We start from the raw sequence: 18,255 nt of genomic DNA, 5'->3' as shown, positions 1-18,255 counted from the left end.
CATTCTTCTTCTCGTTGGAGCCGTTATCAGTTGAGCATTTTTGTGGACGTGGGTTTTCCAGTGATAAAAATTGAGAAGATCATTACCTCGAGATGCGTCATTAAATTATGCGATCTCGACTGCCGCCGATGATGACTCGGCGGTTCTCTATGTGAAAGCAATTACTTTCCGGTCGTGTCTTATCCTATAGCCGGAAAGTGTTAATAGTTTTTTTTGCGAGTCGAAAAGATTGTGTAATTAAGAAATATTTCATTAGAGAGGACGGCGGTCTTATTATTCTGCTTTATGTTCAGAATTCCGTGCAGTTAACGCTCGAGTTTTTCGCAATGCCAGCGAAATTGTAAATGCAAATTCGACAATTTGTACTCATCTCAGTCTTCAAATAATACTGAACTATTTACATAGCGCAGGAATGGAGGTACGGAATTACTAAATACACATACGTTCACTCTTGTCGGTGTAAACCGGCAACAAGACGTCTCGTTAAGGTCTCAAAGCGGCAACCTAAAGAAAATTAATTAATTTCGGGGCACCGTATTCAAAAACGACCGCGACTAATCGAATCCATCTCTATTGACGAATCCACGGCTCGAGCAAATTCGATTCCGGAGCAGATCCACCGGAAGATAAGTCGGCGTTGATGGTCCTCGGTCCTGCGAAACACTGTTAGGACGTCGCCGTTTAATGGGGAAAACTGAATTATTTTGCGTCTTGCTCGTCTCACGACAAGTCAAACATCACAATTACCGGTTTTCCTCTCGTCTTTTCTTTGTCTCTGCTCGGATTTTCTCGGTTGGATATTATAATCCGACCTAATTTCCGGCGTCGGTGATCCTGTATCCACCTCGAGGTGCACGAATTAATTCAGAATTGGATGCGGAAGATCAGGAAGAGTCGAACAGTCGCACAGTGGGAAATAATGCCAAAAAGCTGGCCAAAAGTCGAAAAATCGAAGTCGAATTAGAGACTTTGTCGCACATAAATTATTCCTAGAGGACCTCTGGCATAAAATAAACCGATTAATAAGTTCTTTATAAAGTCCATTTTTTAATTATACTCCGATGGATCAATTAATAAACAGAGCAACTGTTATATTGCCATCTCTTTTTAACATAATGTAAAACAAGCTAAACTCTGTCCACTCATAGATTGCTTGACGTAAATGTTACTAAAAAAGTTCACTCTACGCTACAACAAATAGATCCGGCGCGAAATTTAAAAAAATGGAAAGAGTAGATTTACACGTGATGTTTTATTATTGTTCTGCACTTAGGAAAGACGAAAGAAAACTTCAGTATAGTAGGAGTAATATATTAGGTTTTATTATTACAGGATATTTCACGAGTGATAATATGCTCGACGGAATTAAAAATGCAACCCACAATACATTTTCGAATTTCCGAAAAAAGCTGGCTAATGAAATTAAAATATTCAGCTTTTTCCGGAAATGGATAAACACAAACAAGAGATTAATATTTAACATTTAATGCATGAACAAAAATGACCTTTGTATCATTTTCGATGTAATGTCACTTAAAGTGTTCATTATGCTAGATTCTTGAGGCACGTACTCACTTCACAAATTCAAAAAAATCAACAAAAAATCGCAACGGAACAGATCAAAACAGCAACACGATTAAAACTAATAACTTTTAAAATCGGAGACACACAAAACAAAGCTCTAAAGATGAAAAACCGCAAATCTAAATGCTTAAACTACTTGACTGCACTGACAATTTCAAATTTGAAATGTCATAATTTATTTTTTTGTTCGACATTGTCAGAATTTGAGAATTTTCCCCTGTGTGAACGGATTTTGATAAATGTCACAACTTGTCAAACGAAACGTCAAGCTAATTTTAAAGATTTGAGGGGATTTGGAGCCTTTAAGGGACTCGTCGAACAAAAAAACGTTGTATTCAACTCGTTCTTGTGTAAATTGGGCCTTTTTTGGCACTCGTGGGCCTTTAAAACGCCAGTAAAACGCCCGCTCATGCCAAAAAAGGTCCAATTTACACATAAACTCGTTAAATAAACTACTACTTCGCATGGGTTTCATAACAACCAATGAGAAACCTGGGAAGTATTTTTATATCCTATCAACATTTTCGTGATTGTAAGTCGTTGTAAGTACAATTTAGTTGAAAAAATATTTGCTACACATATAATTAAGATGTAAGAAGCATTTGTGGTGATTTGGTGTTATTTAAATGATTCACAATATAAAAATTACGCAAAAACCATAAATACACAAACTTAACCTCACTTGTAAATGACAATTTTCGCGTCATTAATGGCATTTTACTCCACGAGGCAGTAATTGTAAAGCCTAAACACATCGTTCTACTAAAAAAAAAGAGTGCTAACCAAGACAGCTTTTCGGTAATTTTTTCCACTGAGTCGGTCGCAGTGTATAAAAGTTTCTTCCGAGGAGAACGGCGTCCTAAAACCGGCGTAATCATAAAAATTTAAATAAAACTCGACCGATGGTCTATTAGAGTATCGGAGGGAAGGTCCGCAAATGTGTTTTTCTTTATAAATCCGGTCATTTCTGGTCGAATTTCCATAAACATGCCAAATTTTCGCCGTAAATCGTTTGGGGATCCCCGGACGTAAGAATTTACGGCGTGATGTGTTTTAACTCGGCCGAGGCGTAATTGCGATGATGATTATTTAGGGGACATTTTGATCGTCGGTTTGTCATCATGGTCGCGGTTCCATCTGGTGGTGGCTGCCATACACGCTCATCATTCGATGTCGATACAACATATGGAGTGACAAATTGAGACCGCAACGAACCTGCTTACTCTGCCACAACTGTTATTTATGTGATGTCCATCGAGTGTATTTTTTTTTTGGGAAACGGAAACGCGAGACTCGTGCGCGTTTGTGAATGTTTAATTCAAACGAGCTGTTCTTTGTCGGTCGCCCTCCACTTCCATCTCATTCATGATGGAACGGTTTTAAAATATTTCCTAAATTTTCTCTTTGAACGGCAAGATATTCCTCCTGAATATTCAAACTACAAGGGACAACGTTGCAACACAGCGTATTAAAATTTCAGACCTAGTAAAATTCAGATGGTTTACTAGTGTCGCTAGGGAAGCTCCGTCCTATCTTAATTAACTTCTCGCCGAGGGTATTTTACCAACTGTCAGTCTCTCAGAACAACTCAAACGAAAGAGCGACCGCGCCACCTGCACTCTTTCGCCCTGTCCGGAATTTCGAACAGGATCGTCTTTGTCGGTGTTAAATCAGCGGCGACGTTTATGTCCGTCGTAAAATTTTCCACGAAAATTTTTTCGAGAGCAGCCACACCGACCTAATTATGATTAATAGACCCGGCTCTTGTTTAGTTCGAGGGGTGTTTTTATCGGGGAAAAAGCGACACCACTAACCGACGTGGTGGTTACCGGTCCCCAGCCCCTGGAGAAATTACGCTCGGGAGAAAAATCGACAGCGATTTCCGGAGCGCGGACAAGAAACTTTCCAAGTCGGACGCCATTGATTGGCCGGTATTAAAAAAATAATGACCGGTTGCGTCACGAGTTGCGTCACGGCGACGGTGACGTCGCGACGGACGCATGCTTACAGGACCAAATCACGGATATGTGACGATTTTATGGGAAAAAATAATTTGCTATAATATCGCGCGTTCAAATGAAATCCTGGGCTGAATAGGCGTTGGAAAAAGTAAACCTTTTAGAAGAGTTTGAAGTTTGAAGTTTGAATTTCCCGCCGTTAGACATGAATGACATTTCTTTATGTTTAATCGGAACATAATTGAACATGTTTGTTTTCAGCAAAGTGTGTCCTTAGATACTTGTTTCGAGAACAGGAATCCTTGAGTTATCCTTTTTTTAATGTAAAACATTGCAAAGAAAGAAAAAAAAGTAAGGCACTAAATTTTAGGTTAGCTTTGAACATGCTTCAATTAATTTACGCTTAAAAAACACAACAATTCGCAGTTTCAACGCCTTCCCAGCTCAGGGTTTCATTTGAACGCGTCATATAAGACTGCAATGTGTTCGGATGGATGCAAAAGTGAAGATTTGTAATATTTGCAGCCGTTTACTTTGAATGAAAAGGTGGACAGAAATTGCAATTCAAGTAAACGAGAAAACAAAGAAATCGTGAAATTGGCAGAATAGCCACAACGCTTGCGGCACCGTCAATAAAAAAAGAATTAACACAATTAAATACAGGGTGATTTACGAGGAATAATGAGCCCGACGGAATAGAAAATGCAACCCACAATACATTGCAACAAAAAGCCGGACATCGAAGCGGTAAATGTCCGGGTTTTTCTCCTGATGAATTGCGGGTTGCATTTTCTATTCCGTCGGGCTCATTATTCCTCGTAAATCACCCTGTATATCAAATATAATTATTAGGACAAAAAAGAGCTCAACCGTTACGAGATAAAGTTAACTTTTTAATGAAAAAAATATATCTTGGCGCATCCACCATTTTTGCAAATTATATGTCTATCTTCTTAACTAATACTAGAGATACAGTCATGCACTTTTTTATTTTGGAATAGCCATCACAAAATCTATAAACTATAAAATGCAGCTTAAATAATCAAGTTATTATTTTTTTCCATGATCATTCGATTTTAGTGGTTTTTGTGAGGAAATACTATTTTCTCACTAGTGAGCAAAGTGAATGTTTTTGAGAGTTTGTGGATAGAGGGCTCCAAATATGTTGAAGTTTCTTTAAATCTGTTTTTAAATTACTTTCTGAATATTAGTAACTCTTTTTTATGATCATGGAAAAAATCAGATTCAACACACATGAGCAAATGTGCATTTAATTATTGTACAGTTGGGTTCCTCGCCTTTGGCTCAGACGCCAAACAAACTTCCGTACTCGTGATTAAATGCACTACTTTGCTCACTTGTATTGAAAACAGCTATTGTTGAAAAAATATTTCGGCGCCTCCACTATTTTTGTAAAACATGTATTTGCAGTTATTTTATTAGAAAGTGAATCATGCAGATTGCGCAAGGCCTTGCAACGATATTAGAAACGAATTGGTCAAAAAAAAATTTAAAATGGTTTAATCGGAAAAATTGTCAGAGCTAAACGACAATATTTCATTGAAGAGAGTTTAACGTTTACATTTTTCTTTTTGTATGCATATTTATTAAAATTTTACGATGTTAATAATAAAAAATCAACTTGAAGTGTATTTGAAGAAGGAAAATTCCCGAGAAAAGCTGAACTTGTTTTAACGGTTATTTTGGTTGTTTGGACAAGAAGACTTTACCCTTTAATATTTCGAGAGAAATTTTGATGAGTATCGATTGAACAGTAGCTCGTAAGAAAAGCGCTAAAGCTCTTGCAAAATGCAGTTACAAACAAGAGCAAAACGAGATCACGAATGAAGCTGACGTTTACTTAGGTATTACCTACTTAGAAATTTATTAATAAAGTCGATGATAAACACAACTTCGGACATCGCTATTGTTTAAAAAAAACTTCATTCTTGTTCGATGAATATTTTCGATTCGCAGGAGGTTAGTTAATTTGAAAAATCGCAATTGCAAATTGAATTAAAAGGAGAAGAGGGGATCGGCGTGTCGGTAGCCGAACGCAATCTGTTAGCCGACTGTTAAATATATGGCCTATATTCTTCCTGGGCCTTAGATTTATTTTGGCAATTTGCTGTCAAGAGCCCGAACGTATTGCATAAAAGACCACCTCCGGCGCGGATTTTTCAGGAGAGGTTTTTTTGACGCAACGAGAAAAAATCGCCTTCCTTTCAGAGCATGTACATGGCGGGCGCGAAAACTAATCTAAACTTGTCCAGAATATGTCCTGTGCAAACAGGAAAGACACTGACAAACTTAAACTTATCAAGAAAGTGCAAACTCGGAGTGTCTCTCTCGCCTTCGCCATTGGAATATTTCGCCGAGACCAAAGGACACTCGGTCCAGGCCTATCCATCGTCCTGGCCTGCCTCGATCAATAGCCACTCTCTCTCGGTGAACGCGATGCTCAACTGTCGCACTCCACAGCCCACTTCATTTTGTCTCGGCGGTACCAACCTGACTTATCACAGGGATTAACTATTGTGTACCGACGGCCGAGTCCGGACTCGTGTCCCGGAATCGAAACGATGCAACCGAGGGTTTGCGCCAGAAGGAGACACGGGACGTATCGATTTTTATTCGCACGGTCTTTTGTGTTGCGGACAAGCCGCCGCCAACTATCCACATTGTGGGACGAACGGCGGACGATGCCGTCCCCGTTTCGGTTGCATATTCAAAACGGGACGGCGTTAAACACGCCGCAGGAACCGCGAGGGATATTAAGGATGGGGCATATAATGGAACTCATCAACAAATCATTCGGGGGATTAAGGAGACGTGCGCCAAATTTTATCCGCCGCTTAGTGGGTCCATAGCGGGGTTTATTTAAAAATTAGAACCAAAATCGGTGCTCCGGAAAATTCGAAGGGGCAGGAAATGCGAGTTCATAAAGGGATTAGGGCGCAGGAAGTTAACCACAAATTTCTACGTTTAATAGTTGTTAAAAAAAATGCCAAGTTATATTATAATGTGGTGGAGGCGCCGCGGAATTTTTAAAATATATACCTCCATTTCTTGTTTAATGAGCTATATTAAGTTTTAAAATTGTGCTACAGAGGCATCGCTGCGACGGCAAATTTTTAATCGCGAACGTTAGACGAGAAAAGTGACAGATTTATAATTTGCAAAAATTGCGAAGGCGCCAGCAAATTTCAAATAATTATGGCTTTGATTAAGCAAAATATAGTTGTTTACGGTAAGAGTGAGGAAAATAAAGCTTTCATTCTTCCGTTCATTCGCGCATTAATTAAAGGCACTCGCTCCTTCGTCGCTCGTGCTTTAAAAAATGCGCTCATGCGGGAAAATCATCTTCCTGCACTTGGTTCGTAAATAACTATTTAAATTTGGTAGAAGTGATTTATCTTATTGAGCAACGGTGGCACATTTTATTTATTTAAGATTGAGATTACAGACGAATTTGCAGGGGCTTTAACTCGAGAACGCGCTAGTGCATTTTATGCCTACAAGCTGAGAAAAGACGTAGGTTTGGGTAAGACGGAATTTCAACGGTAGATTATCCAACGCCCTGGGCTTAGGTTTCTCCTAAAGAAGCACCTCGGGTAGTTATTATACCGGAATAGCTGCGGTAAAACCACCGAATGCTATTATAATAACTGCCGGTGTTCGACCCGTCGCTTGGCAAATTCACAAAGACTCCAAAATGCCATTAAACATATTAACTAATTAATTAAAAGACTAGAGAAGCAAAGCCTTTTCCGTATCGCACTAAGGCGACTATAAAAGCGTACAATTCCATTACAAGCCAACAAAATTGAAACGTTACCACTGTACCCGCTTTAGTACGGCGTAAAATTTAAACTGCTACACTTATATTCTATATTTCAGACGTCGTCGGACCCTCAGGGTCTAGGTGGTGGTTGAGCTTGTGATATTTTATAGTCGAATTCCCTAGTCATGTAAATTTACTAAGCTCCTAAAATATTTGAAATTTATGGAAGTGTACTGGGAGAAACTTTATGTTAACTCGAGTAAATTTACTGCTTTTGATCGTCCAGAACTATTAAAATTGAAGTCGGCGTGACCTTCGGTTTCGAAATTAAACGAAGCGACGAAAGCTCGGTCGCGATAACAAAGAAATAGCTATTTTCAATACAAGTGAGCAGAGTAGTGCATTTAATCACGAGTACGGAAGTTGGGTGTCTGAGCCGAAGGCGAGGACCCCAACCGTACCAGTCAAAAATGAGACAAGCTTTAGTTATTAAAATAGATTTTGAAAAAACTCTCACTACAACATATTTGGCGCCCTCTATCGACAACCTCGCAAATCATTACACTTTGCTCACTAGTGAGAAAATATTTTTTCCTCACTAGTGATTCAATTGCCATCTTTGCTCACTATTTTTAGTGAGCAAATGATCATGGAAAAAAGCTTTTATGTAGATGAATTTAATAAGCTAGCATAGAGACGGAAGAAAAGTGCATTCGACACCGGAGGGAGGAGGCTCGCAGGAACGGTGAGAAATGTGCGGATTTGGGAGGGTGTCGTAATGAATATTGCGACAAACGTCAGGGCGAAAACGCGAAAGACTACACCCTGTATTTACGGGTGATTAAGCTAATTAGCCAGTCGTCTTGAATTTTTCCCCCTGAGGGAGCGATGCAGCCGTTACTCCGACGGCAATTTGTCCCTGCTGTTAGGACATCGGGAGACAGATAAACCGCAAGTCCGAGTTTAATTTAATCGTCTTCTGTTCCATTGGAGCGACTTTAAACGTGTGAACCTTTCGCTCGTGCTGACTCACCCCTGCTCGCAAATTATCCACCAACACATTTCCATGTCACTTGTCGATAAGATAGCTCCCCATATTTAAAAAATTCCGGTCGGAAGCCCGAAAACATATTGTTGAAGGGTTCGGATATTAAAATGCCACCGTATCAGAATTTAAATCTCAAATTGAAATGATATCGAGTGTTGAGAATTCGTCGCCGTCCGGAACTGGCATTTTTTAAATAAAACTCGCGTCAATTAAACTAATGAAAAAAAAATTCACGCTGATTAACATTCGCAATAACCTCGCTTAATTACGTCACGCTCCGGGTCGTCCCTTAATTCGTGGCTTAGCGGTAATTGCGTAAACGTCTCAACTCCGAAATATCTAAATAATTCCATTTCCTTGCGGCTGTTCAAAATCCGTAAAAAGAAACCGGGTAAATGTAGAATTCTTTAACACATTCCGCTAAGTGCTCGGATTCCGTTAGTGAATCAGTATATAGCAGGTATGCGTGTGTGCAGAGCAAACGCCCGGATTACAGGGCTTTCGTCAGAAATACGGATAAAATATTAACCCCTTTGCTATATACTGTCGTTCCGCATACCCTCGACGCCCCGACAACATACCATACTCAAAATGGTACTTTAATTCGGTGTAAATTAATGCAAATGGCTATGAAAAGGGAAATAGATTACTTTAATGCAAATCGAATACGAGTGCATTCGCGAGCGAAGCACATGTTAACTGAGTTGAATTGTGTAACCGCTATTAATATTTATATCAACGCCGCCCCCGGACGACTCCGCTGGACGAAGGCTCCGCCTTTTTGCGTTACTTCAAATCAAAACTTTCAACTACAGAGTGTACCGTCTGTATCACAGCTACCAGTGGGTGAAGCTTTCTCTTTCGTTCACTTCACTTTCGCTCATCGTTTTTGTCTTTCACCCCCTGGTTTTCATTCCCTCGTTAATTTTTCCAATTCTTTCCGATAACGTAGTTTTGATTTTTTTAGGCAACGGTACTTGCCTCTTCCAGAACATCATCAGGAACATATAACTCTTCATCATCCATTTCCACAATGTCCACAACGTCCACACAACCACTTCATTGACCTTACAGTTATTTTGTATTTTATGCTATTTCCATAGCAACAGATCCGTCCAATACTTCTCAAACCAAAAAATGTTTCCCATTGTGTAATGTAATGAAGTAATGAAACATTTTTTTTTAATTTCTAACATTATTTTAGAATGAGAAATATGAGAGTATAAAATGTAATGATCTATTTAAATTATCTAATGAGCTAGAACTAAGTTACAAACTCTATTTGATAGATTTTGCTATTACGAAGCGAACAAAGACATTGTTTTTATCTCTGCTATAAACCTCAAAAGACTGACACGTGTAATGAACAAAAAGAAATAGAAACACAGAAACTCAAATATCTCTAACATCAGTCAAGAAAAATTGCTAAATCTGCTATGATAAAATTGTGGAAGTACCAGATACATTAAATTAGAATATTACATTCTTCAACGAGCGTACGGCTCGCCTACGGCTCGTGTTGGAATTTTCATCCTCTTGAATAATAGCCATTATACGCGGGTTGAAGGCTACAATATTTTATTGTAACAAAGGAAATAAATACATACATTTTAAATATGAAAATTACAAGTACAAAATGGTTTAAGTGGCAAGAAATATGAAGATAAAAATTATTGTTGTCTCATAGTTAGATATAATCTAAAAACTGCGTTTGAGATTTTGTTGTGTCAAATTTTTATTGCTCCTATTAGATTAGAAAATAGCAAATCCCTTCTGAGTGAAGAAAAAAGAGTTTCCGTTTTTCCGTCAAACCCGTGACGCATTCGCAACTCCATTGTAACGTTTCGACTGCGGTACGACGTACGTACCGGAAGTCGTAGATCGTCGTCGTCGTCATACCGGAACGGCAGCGCTTAAAAGTCTTACTCGCTTTCCGATCCTCACTCGTACATAACAATTTCAATAATAAAGTGGCGCAATTTGAAGTATCCAAAAGTCTGGCGCTTTATGCGTCGTATGCATAATATCGACCTCGCCGGAGCGGAGATTTTTCAATTCTGGATGTAGTCCGGGGCGATACGCTTCGAGCTTTTCATATTAATTTCCCCATTGAAAGTGCGAATCCTCCCCGTTTCTCGGCCTCGTTCAAACAAAAACCGCCGACAGAAAATCCGTGAATAACGAGCGGCCATTCCGCGCCACGTCCCGACAACAGAAAATAAACTCCATTCGTCCCGACACCACATAAAATCGAATGTAATATCGGAGTGGCGAGGAAAATATGTTACAGATGAAAATATTTTTCTTATATTTGGAACACCTGTCTCGCTAAGGACGCCGACACCTACGCCGTTGCCGGGGCAACGTTTCGTCAGACAATTCGCGAAGATCGTTCGAAATTGCGTTTTGAGATTTTTTATTTTTTTTTCGTCGGGGGATGATAGTGAGAAGAGGGGACGTGGCATTAATTCGAACGGGCGAGGGCGGATTGATGGTTCGTTCGTCTTTTATATCGTCGGAAGAGCAAATATTGCCGACGGATGAGATAATGAGAGGAGATGGCCTTATTAGATTCAGAACGCGCTGCTGTTTAAACCCGTGCCGTGCCCGAGACTGTTTAGCAGATAAAAAGATAGAGGAGAGTGGATAAGATGATTCTAAATGGAACATCGTGTCGTTGAATCTTCGCTCGGGGAGGTGATCCTTGCTTGTAGAGATCGATTGTACACATCCCCAGGGTCGCACCGCGCTTTAAAGCACAATTTTACTACTCCGACAAGAAGAATATTGAATTTTAAAACGGCACGGTCCGGTCCGACTGGAAAATTCACAAACCGTTCCAGAATTCCGCCAGAATCTATTAGATTCCGCTCACAATAAGTAAATTAATTTGACGCTTTTAAGGTTCGGAATGGCAAAAACAAAGAACTTAATCTTTTAATAGTATTAACAATCCCTTTTGGAAACGGCACAAAGTAATTGAAGTTTTCCATTGAAAAGCGTTAATTTATTATTTAGGAAAAACGCGCGTTCCGAATGCGAAAATCAAATTCAAATAACCGACATAAACGCCAGGACGGCTTAGTTTGCATTTTAATTGTTGTTTCGGAAATATTTGACGGCGGATCTTACAAAACTCCAACCAAATTTATTTACATATTGTGATGGATCCATTATTAATTCTGAGTAGCCGGTTTGCTTAAAAAGTCCATTTCGTTACGTGATTTGAATAAAAATAAAAAGCTCTCTATAGATCTCATAAAATATTAATGGAATTCTGTTGTTTCAGGTAAGTCCGCATAATATCCCGAGGGGGGTGAAGATGATGTCTGGAAGAATCCACCGTTTCAGGTAAACCGACGATAACAACCGTCACATTCATCTGACGTCAGCTCGTCCAATCATCTTGTTGCATCCGTGAAAAATGTTTCGTTACCGAGTGAAAACGTGCCCCTTTAAAAGATTTAAAGCTTGTAAACCATCACACAATAAGGTTTTAATGCTCGCGGTATTACTCGATTGCCACTACGGCACGTTCAGGTGTATTACGGCATTTTCTCGCTTCATTCCGGAAATGAGTCGTTTGTGGTTTTGTTAATTTGACGATCGATACTCACGGACTCTAATTTTTCCCAAATTTGTGCCCAGATGGACCGAGGCTGTTCGAACGAATTGCGCTTTAAAATTTCTTCGTTGCCATCCGGCACTCCAGATCCAAATAAATAACAATCATGCCCGACACAGGCGCTTCGAATGACAGTTTAGGCCTTTTTAAGACGCGGTACAATTTCATTATCCTCACAGCTGCCACCTTGAAATGGCCGCCATTACAGATAATTATTTTCAGAAACGTTCTAAGCAAATCGTTGCGGGTCTGGTATCCCTCCACGTAACCTACATCTGACAAGACGATACATCACGAAAAAAGAGAGAAACACGATTCGTTGCGAAAAGTGCAACCTGACAACTACTTGAATTATTTAGACGAATGTATGTGTGGAATATTCCGTTTGGCTCTCAAAATAAGATTTGTTTTATTATTGCCAGACGGAGAAATTACAGACTGAGATGTTCACATCTATTTGTTCCTTAACAGACAATGATTTTCAAGCGTAAATAATTAATGCAGACGTACCTTCACAAAAGTGGAGAGATGAAATATTGAACTTCATAAAAAAAGAAATAATAGCTTCTTGTCTCACGCTTGGCTGACAAGAAAAGTTGTTTGTACTTTGAAGTTTATTTTCTGAGTTTTTCCTTTATTTTTTTCAAAATCAGATTTATTTTGTGGAGTTTTTTGAAAAATGTTACACAGTTTTTGAACGATCTCGGCCACATACTGAGTCACATTTTCAGATTGCTCGACTAATTTCTGACATAGGTTCTTTGTACGGAGTAAGTCTTTCTAACAGCGTTATTGATTACCAAATTCAAAGCTTTTGTGGACTAAATAGAACATCTTGTTGGTCCAGATATAACTTTTGTGAATATGAACATCACAAAGAAGGTAGTTAGACATAATGGCTTTGAGATTAACTGCCTGTAAGACAATTACTAATTTTCAATGGAACTGACATCCAAACAAGGAAATTTTGCATTCTGAAAGCTTGACCAGATCAAATGTGATAACTTGAAAAAGATGGCTCAAAGGGCATATCCTTGGAGACCGCCATTTGAAAATTGTTTGGAATTTGAAAAATCTGATCCACCTGGAATAGTTATTTGTATAACTAGTTATGAAAGTCATACTTTTTTCACGAATTTGCAGATTGATTAACGAGGGCGTAGCCCGAGTTAATTAAGCAAATAAGTGAAAAAAAGAGACTTTCATAACGTGTTGTAGACACTATTTTTTTTGCATATCGATGCAAGTTGAGAAATTTGATCTAAAAGGATTTATGAAAAATTAGAAAAAAAAAATTAGGTATGCTTTGACAATCATCTCTAAGGAGATGGAATAAAATGATGCAAAACAGTACTACTTTCACTACGATTTTTCTGTTTTATAAATATGCAAGCTGAGAAAAGGTGAAGTCCCAAAGGGTATCTTTGGGGAATACCACTTGTACGAAGTTTAAAATTGAAAAGATCTGACCCAAAAGTGAACCTTTTTATCTGACAAAATACTCAAATCCAAAAGTTATTTCAGCAAAATATATCTTTCCACGAGAATCTGATCAGACACTTTTTTATTCTTACATTTTTGAAAATAGTTGCAGCCCTTTAGTCAAGATGAAGCAACACTACTTCGTCAAGTGTACTCTCGATTATGAGCTTGTCTGGGTTTACAAGACAGACAAGTTTATCAAGACATGATCTGGAAGTCGAGAACTTGTGTTATCTCATTCTGGTGCAGTATTTTTTCGGTCTATCTTATCTATCGCATCGATGGCCGAAAAGTGTAGACGGAAAGGATTTCACTGTTGATAGAAAGGATAGGAAGGAACATCTGCTGATGCCTGGTCAGATAACCATAAATGATTCATCCATGCCACGTACTAATGAAACTCCCACTTTGGATGAAGTACAAGATCTTCATAATTTTTTAATTAATTATAATTGTTGAACTTTTTTGCAAACGCTACCACAATGTGGTTGTTAAAGCGAGTGTTGATCTCCGAGTTTGATTCAATTTTTGAACTCACAACCCTCAAAATAACATTTCGCGACCACGAAATGGACGTTCGCGCACTACTGATGCGGTCGCGGGCCTGACTGAGATTTTGAAGCACTAGTGCGCGAAATTGACGTTCGCGCACTAGTGCTTCAAAATCATCCAAAAAGCATTCTGAAAAAAAATTGACTTGATAACAATAAAATCTGGTTTACAAAACGCCATTTCTCCAATTTGGATATTGAAAATTTCGAAAGAGTAACACTTTGGCAAGCGCATCTATTCACAAAGGGTACACGACAAATCAGTCATAATGTTAGTTTAGAAAAATATTGTACAAACCTCGATGCGAGAAGACACATTCGGGATATTCGCACAAATGAAGAACTCGCTCTTTCGTCGCTCGTGTCTCAAATAATGCGCTCATGCACTCATTTCGCAAATAACTATTCTTTAACGAGTGGTTGCTTCTTGTAGGTGATTTTTTATCACCTAGTAATCCACCCTTGTCAATTTTTTTTAGAGTTTGGTGGTGTTTCGCATTTGGGATGAAAATTCAGCACCAAATCGCAATCGACGCAATTTGTCCAATTTGTCTGTTTTAATTAGTAGAATTACACTTGCACGCGTCGGATGAAGTTTTAAATGTCAATTTGCTTTAATGAAATGCATCTGCACGGCACACTATATTTTGTGGGTCGTCCGACGACGCGTCCGAAAAAATAGTAGCAAGTTGTGGTTTGTTTTTCCGTCAGGGAGCACTTTAATTAGCTGATTTTCGGGCGGTGTTTGCTTAATTTCGGTGAGTTATTGACTCAAACGAAAAGTGTCCGAGTTGTTTAAATAAATTGTATAAATATAAAGGGGGGATAAATTGGCAGGATAAACTGAATTGTTGCCAAGTTCGGACGAAAGGCCCATATCGCCAAAATTGCTGAAATGTTTTATTTAGTTAGCGTACACGTAAAACCTTCAAACCGAGCGAAGTAAACACTGGCAGATCATTGTGTTTTAGTTCTGCACTCTCCTTCGGTCTCTGCAAATAGTAGAATTATGCGAGTTCGTGTGTAACTTGCTAATTTCGGTCTTTATTCCCCTCGAAATACTTTTATTAGATTAGACGGGGCCCTTCTGAAGTCGAAATTTCGACATTATAAAGTAAATTAGCAAAGTTAGCGTCAATTTCGATAACAACTTACTAACTGTTTACCACATGCAACCCTCAAGACCCGTCAGTGATGTTGCGGGGGCGGCGGGGGGGGGGGCGCCGCCGAAACTCAATTAGCAAATACTATTACGTATGCCATGCCTAATGCTCTGTCACATATGAATATTGAGAAGGGGGTACGGAATTATCTCGGATTGTGGTCCAGGCTTGCGATTAGTTGCAACGTCAAAAGCGCACCAACAATGCAGCGCTGAATTCCCGCATTAGTCCAACTTCGTCCCGACGGAATGCGCTCGTAAACAGTCGTAATTGTGGACGATTTCCCCGGTCGCGGTAAAAACCCATTGTAAACGGCAAAAATTCCAATTACGAACCTCCAGACGTGGAGTATAACGGGACAACGGCGACCCGTTCTGATTTTCTTATCGAGTTTTGGGAGTTCTCCGGGATGAAGTGTACAAGTTTGGGTCTCCGTAACGGACTTTGAAGTCGATAAAATCAATTTTACATGCTTGAAAAATTGAAACAAACGGACCGTCCTCCGGTGCTGGGAGAAAAAAACCGGAATCGTCCTTTGGTCGGTCCGAACTTTTCCCGAGCTTTCCGAGTGAAATACTTTTTTCCCGGTCGTTCATTGGGTTGTTTGTTAAGAAATGAAGGGAAAAAAGACGAACTTGTAGCCATGGTTACACATGGGAATTTAAAAGAGGGAATAAGAAAGAGGCCAACGCTCCTTTCGGGATTTTATTTATTGTAAACTGGAAATCTTGCAGAGTGCCAATAATCGTCGGCGATGGGTCTTGGGTAAATTTTTTTTCTCCTAGGTCGGAGGGCGAAAAATGCGAATTAATTCTGTCGGAGGGGGAGCCTCTAAACAATTTTTAAATCCCCGGGAATTACGAAACGAAATTAAATTTCACTTGAAGGCCCGTCGGCCGGCACCGAGCCGATGTTAATTTGATATTCTCCGGAAAAATTAAAATAATTCTCGAGTCCGGGAACAGATTGATATTTTAAATCGCAAATAAAGCAAACAACCGGCGCCGAATGCGGGAATATTTAATTTTTCGATGGATTCAAATGTCGAGCTTATAAGACCGACGGGGCTTAAGCTTCCATTAGCGCCAGAATGGATGCAAAGTACTGCTTACAAATGAAGAGCGGGATTTATCTTCATATTTCCAACACGACGTTACGACCGAATCTCCGAGGCCCCGTCTCTCCCTCCGGAGCAACATTATTTGGTCTTTTTATGCTCGTTCGCATTCCGGGTCGACGGAGATGCATCTCGGCACCGCGGCGCACCCGGGGGAGTCCCGTTCATCCCCCGGGACGCGAGCAGGGGTGATCAAAGAAGGCGAAGAACTCGTGCCACTCGATCAGCGATAATCTGAGGTTCAGCCTCGCCGATTAACCCTATCGAATCTGGCCGCTGGTAAACAACTAATTGTCAGTTGAGAAGGGTAATCCCCGATAGATTAAGCACAAAGACTTCTTCGCTCCGGCCCATCCGGAAACCGACGAGAGCGCTTACGTGTGCCACGTTTGTTTCGCCCCGATCCATATTTATGAAAACGGTCCCGGCGAACGGGTAATTCGATCCCATCTAAGGTCGGATTAATTGCCAATAACCCGGGGAGCGCCTTATCGTTCCTTGCAGCCGACATCTTGCACCTACTCGAGGGCACACATGTAACTAATTAACTTAAGTGGCCCAGATGTTACTTTCAATATAATTGCGATTATGCACAACTACGAGCTTCCCGGTTGATAAAATTTAATTAGCTCGCTTGAACATCCGCCAAGCCGTAATTAACGAATTCTTCTTCGGGGTGGTGCTGGGAACGAGCGAGGGGCGAAGGGGGCGGACCGTTGGATCGCCGCCGAATTGTCAATCACCGAGATCCGACGGTTAACGCCGGCTGACTAACGAGAAGGGTTTGCTGCCTCATTTGGCGATTTTTAATTGCCCCAAGGTCGCGCTTTCGCTCACGGTCTTCAAGCCGAGACGTTCACCGGTCACGCTAAATACGCGGACATTTGAATGAATAATAAAGAGAGACGTGTTTTACATCCGGTAAGAAAAAGTATCGAAATGGTGGATGCGCCGGGTTAACTATGTGGTAACACTTTACACATTTCCACAAGAAAACGTTTAAGATTTTCCAATCAAAAGTTGTGAAGTTAGTAGAGACAATAGCAATAGTTAAGTAATCTTTATACATCAATTACGCAGGAATAGTGAAACAATTAGTTTTTTTAGTTGAATAGAATCTTCTAAAATAATGTATTTCTGTTATACATCTATAAAGGTCATAGAAAAAGCATAGTACATTAACATTACTCGAGTAGTAACGAGATTACGTACACGTGGATTTACATTACTCACTCCTTCGTCGCTCGTATGCAATTCATCCACTTGTAGATACGTGATATGCTCTTTACAACTCTCGTAATGTAATGTACTAAATATATTGTTGCTGTCCAGGAGAGTTACAGACAACAAAACAGGTCTCTAACAAATGTTACTTACTCCAGGACACTTCAGAAAAAGGTGGAGGATTGTCAAAATCTGATCCGTGGAATATTTTTGTGACAAAATGTACGCAAAAAATTCACTTATCTGAATGAGTTATTGCATGTTTTTGTCTCGATGTTGCCCGTCTGTTGCAAGTCACTGTCGATAACACCGAAACCTCCTGTAACGACGTGATTTCTTGCGGTTGGGCTACCTGAAGGAATGTCACGTGCTCCATTCACTCTAGAATATCTCCTATGCCAAATTCCAAAGCGTATATCGTTTATGCAAGATGAAGCCATTAATCTGGTGGAAACTGGGAATGTTATTTTTTCATAAATTTTCGAAAAACAATTTTAGTTAACATTTTAAAAACGAAGCAGTTTTTTCAAATAATTTCTTGTTGTTATTATTGTTAATTGTGCGACTTGATTTTATAATTTTTAATATTTTTGACACCAACTGAAGGAGGGAAGTCCAAAAGAAATACAGGATGTTTTTGAAATGCGTGCACAAATTTTAATCACGAGCTACTGGCTTCATGTGGAACTCGGAAAAAATATTTAAAAAATTCTATGTCA

At 39.6% G+C, this 18,255-nt stretch overlaps 1 protein-coding gene across 14 annotated transcripts in view; it reads left to right on the top strand.

Annotated features, from left to right (window-relative positions):
• The window catches only part of mmd (mind-meld), a 226,663-nt gene that overhangs the window by 36,438 nt on the left and 171,970 nt on the right, over nt 1–18,255 (top strand). The window contains exon 2 of one of the 14 annotated variants that reach the window (XM_069040462.1): nt 11,664–11,725. The exons of the other annotated variants lie outside the window; for them this stretch is intronic. The gene's annotated coding sequence lies outside the window, so the exon portion shown is untranslated. The remainder of the gene's footprint in view (nt 1–11,663; nt 11,726–18,255) is intronic. 14 annotated transcript variants of the gene reach the window in all.

The sequence above is a fragment of the Tenebrio molitor genome, chromosome 3, assembly GCF_963966145.1.
Source record: "Tenebrio molitor chromosome 3, icTenMoli1.1, whole genome shotgun sequence".
Taxonomy (NCBI): domain Eukaryota; kingdom Metazoa; phylum Arthropoda; class Insecta; order Coleoptera; family Tenebrionidae; genus Tenebrio; species Tenebrio molitor.
The sequence above is the reverse complement of the archived record's forward strand: the minus strand, read 5'-3'. Positions and strand labels throughout refer to the sequence as shown.